This window comes from Dipodomys spectabilis, unplaced genomic scaffold (assembly GCF_019054845.1).
Source record: "Dipodomys spectabilis isolate Male_0828 unplaced genomic scaffold, ASM1905484v1 ptg000168l, whole genome shotgun sequence".
Classification (NCBI taxonomy): domain Eukaryota; kingdom Metazoa; phylum Chordata; class Mammalia; order Rodentia; family Heteromyidae; genus Dipodomys; species Dipodomys spectabilis.
In genome coordinates, this window is record NW_024870845.1 from 350,661 (window position 1) to 354,720 (window position 4,060).

Here is a 4,060-nt window from a genome sequence, read left to right on the forward strand (position 1 = left end):
GTAAACTCCACCCGGATGGATGATGCCCTGTTACAAGATGTTTCCTCCTGGATTTTGACAGCTGTGGATCATTTGAAGGAGTGGGCGGGATTAGGCTCCCTTATCGGTATCCTGGCATTGGTGATCTTGCTGTGCCTGTGGTGCATATGCCTTATTAGGAGCTCGCAGCGCAGGAGTATGGCTATGGTGGTCCAGGCCTTCACTGCCATTGAGGCCGGACAGTCCCCCCACGCGTGGCTTGCCACGTTAACGGAATAGCACAGGGTGTAAGGCAAACGCACTGCACTTGGGCAAACGCACTGCACATGGGAATCACTTCCTGGCGTGAGCCCAAGAAGAGCATGTTGGGCTGCAAGTGGGTTGATGCCCAAGATCCCACCTCTGCAAAAAAGGCATCGGACGGGCCTGGTCGTCACTGGGGGAAGCGCGCCCCTCAGGCGAAGACCAGTGCAAGGTCCTCTCATTAATGTTTTAGACAGAGGCCCAACCTCTACTCTTACCTGTCGCTTAATAAAACAAAAAGGGGGAGCTGTGGAGAGCTGCAGGAGCCGACCAAAGATGGTGCGGCCGCATGGCACGGCCAAGCCAAAGATGGCGCTGGCTTCCGCCTTCCGCCTTCCCCATGGCGAGTGTTCTCTGTGAAAAACAACTCCTTATATGGCTATGACTTGGCTCCTAGTTTGCTTCCGTGTTTGCGACCCTATTGGTATATGCCACGTGGCACCTCGGGATTGGCCATCCAGGAGGTTTATAACCGGAGTGTGGGTGCGGGGCGAGAGAAGAAGCTAATAATCAAGGTTCCTGAATAAACTGCTTTGAGAAGAATCCCGGGTCGTGTCTTCCTTGCTGGTCGAGGTAGATGCGACATTTTACAAGGCTATATGTATTTAGTTTATTTTACTCTGATTGCTTTTTCCAAAGCCTGTGTGTCTAATTTTCCTTGGTTTCTTTCAGTCTCATGTAGTTCAGATTTCAAACTGAAGAATAAATTGAAAGATGCAACCAAAAAATAGAGTTCCTCTCATCTGATGATGCCTCTACAAGAATGAGGAAAGAGTTCATCCTGCTAAGGACCTATGATAGGTTATCAAAAAGAGAATTCATTCTTCTAGGTCTTCCCTTTCTTTGCAATTTAACTTAAATAATGAAAAACACAATATACTGCTTAGTTACTTTTAGGCTTTATCAATTTTGAACATTTTCATATGGACCTTAGCTCAGTCTACAATTCCTTCATTATTCTGACCCTGATAGTTTAGCACTATCAAGACATAAGATAAGCAGTTTGATTTACAGCATGAGAAGTTATCCACCTGGCTTCCTTGGAAGCACAGCATAGTCAATAGATAACGTTACTTCTGGTGGCTCATTACATGTATTGATTTCTGTAATACATAGCACATTCTGTTTAGTATTAAAAAAAACTGCTGGCTAAACTCAAAGTTCATTAGTAATTTATGTTAAGTATTTCACAAGTTTTATGTCTCTTAGTTCTTAAGAAAACATTTGCTATGATGCTAATGTTATTACCATTTTAGAGTTGAGAAAAATTGTAATTAAAGTCACTAAGTGCATGGCCCAAAGACACACAGTGAGGAAGGAAATGAGTCAAAGTTTCCAAAAGCCTTTCAGCAATACAAAAACGGTAGGTGAAATATCTCCATTCTCTTACACTCTCAATTCAATATTCATATTGTCCAATAAATAATAGCATAGCAATTATTGCCCATGGTAATTGTTTTCTGTCACATTTTGTCTTCAACACAGATTGTGTTGGTGACATTGGGTTATCGTGCACAGAGCTGAGCTTATAAATTGAGGTCCAAAGAGAGGCAAATTTCTTCTGTCCCACAGTTCCAGTATTCTTTTAAAAAAGTACTAAAACTTTTAAATACTATCACTTACTCTCTTTTAAGAATCTCAACATGAAATAAATTCACATATAATCACTCCAAAATGCTTTAAAAGTAGGAAATGATAAAACAGTCCCCCCGTGAAGTAAATTTTTTTCTACTTTTAAAATTATTCTGAAAGCATTGTGATGGTTGGTCACACGTGTAATCCTGTTTACTCTGCATATCTACTCAGGACCCTGAGAATTATGGATAAGAGTTGGAAGCCAATCAGGCCAAAAAATTCCTAAGATTATTTTTCCAAAATTTAAATAAACTAGCAAAGGTCCAGGAATGGAGATGTAGCTCATATAGTAGCTCACCAATCTAGAGAGAAAAGGCTTAGCGAGACCATGAAGCCCTGAGTTAAAATTCTGAGCACACCAACATGCAGGCATGCACACACACACACACACACACACACACACACACACACACACACACACACACAATCACACACTTACTCAAAATATCTTTGGGTCAGTCTTTTCCATTAATTTCTTTTTTTTTGTTTGTGTGTGTGTGTGTGTGTGTGTGTGTGTATGTGTGTGTTTTAATTGTGAAAATACTGTACAGAGGGGTTACAATTACATGGGCAAGATAATGAGCACATTTCTTATCAAGTATTGTAGCCTCCTCTTTTGTTTCCCCTTCCCATCCCTTCCCAGCCTCCCCCCGGCCCCCCACCCAATCCTCCCCCCCATTAATTTCTTTGTTAACAATATTATATGGGTAAAATAAAATAAACTCTTCCATCTCAGAACATTTTCTAATGGTTTTTATTGTAAAAGTACTGTACAGAGGGGTTAAAGTTACATGAGCAAAGTCATGAGTGCATTTCTTATCAAGCATTGTTACCTCCTCCTTTGTTTTTCCCCCCACCATCCCTTCCCCTCCACCTCCACATGTACACTTCTCATCCCCACACCCCCACACCCCCCAACATGTTGTCTTGTGCATCTCATTGTTACAATGGCTCAACTTTTATCTCTATTTAAGCATTTTGATTTTTCCCTTTCCTTCCCCAAATTAGAGAAGTGTATTTTCAGGATGTAGGTGCACCAACATCAAATCCAGTGAAAACAGGGCTTATACTGTGTGGGAGGACCAAATAAAAAACAAAAAAAATCACATTGTACATTATAAATATGTTAGAAACAACAGTAAGAAAGAATAAAAAAAAACACTTCTGTCCTTATCTTGGGGTTCATTTAGCTTAACATCATCTTATTTAGTAATATGCATATAGCTTTTGATCTTTTCTGCTTATCCCAGTTTTCTGCTTATATTATTTATTGCAAGTAAGGGATACCTTACATATATATACATTCCAATCTATATTTATATTTATGTATATAAGTATACATATATACAAACATATATACATATATATGTATGTGTAGATAGATAGAAAGATAGAAAGATAGATAGGAAAATACATACACACACACACACACACACAATTTTCTTGATTCATTCATTTTCTGAGGGGCATCGGGTTTGGTTCCCTATCTTAGCTATGGTAAATAATGCTGCAATAAACATAGCTGTGCTGGTAGTTATAGTATGGTCTTGTTTGATCATTTGGATGAATGCCCAAAAGTGGGATTGCTGGGTCATAGGGGAGCTCTATGTGGAATCTTTTGAGGAACCGCCATACTTCTTTCCAAGTGCTTGAACAAGTTTTCACTCCCACCAAGAATGGAGTAGGGTTCCCTTCTGTCCACATACCCTCCAGCATCTGTTGTTGTAAAAATGTGGAAATCTTCATGAATTTGCATGTCATCCTTGCGTAGGCGTCATGCTAATTCTCTCTGTATTTTTCCAATTTTAGTGTATGTGTTGCCAAACTGAGCACGGAACATTTTTTATACATAAAGTGGAATTGATTTTCCTAAACTAGAAAATTCAACAAAAATAAGTTCAAAAGACTTGTCGTGAAATTTTAGAACCATATATTTCTTATGTAAGCAAACATTTAAGAATAAAGTCAAGTTAGATATGTCAAAAACAAAATAATTCCAGATATTTGTTGTTCAAGAGATGTGTAAGAGTAGAAATTCAATTATTCTATACATGGCACCTGTCATAATGAGCACTGTAGCAAGTCCTAAGGTTTGTTAAAAATTTTATTGTTTTAAATATGTTTAATTTTGGGAATTTGCTTA

General features: G+C 39.0%; 1 non-coding gene across 1 annotated transcript; it reads right to left on the minus strand.

Annotated features, from left to right (window-relative positions):
• Positions 1–3,643: 3,643 nt before the first annotated feature.
• On the minus strand, positions 3,644–3,750 carry LOC122119425. Its single transcript, XR_006149567.1, has one exon. It is a non-coding gene; the product is annotated as a U6 spliceosomal RNA (small nuclear RNA).
• Positions 3,751–4,060: the final 310 nt, after the last annotated feature.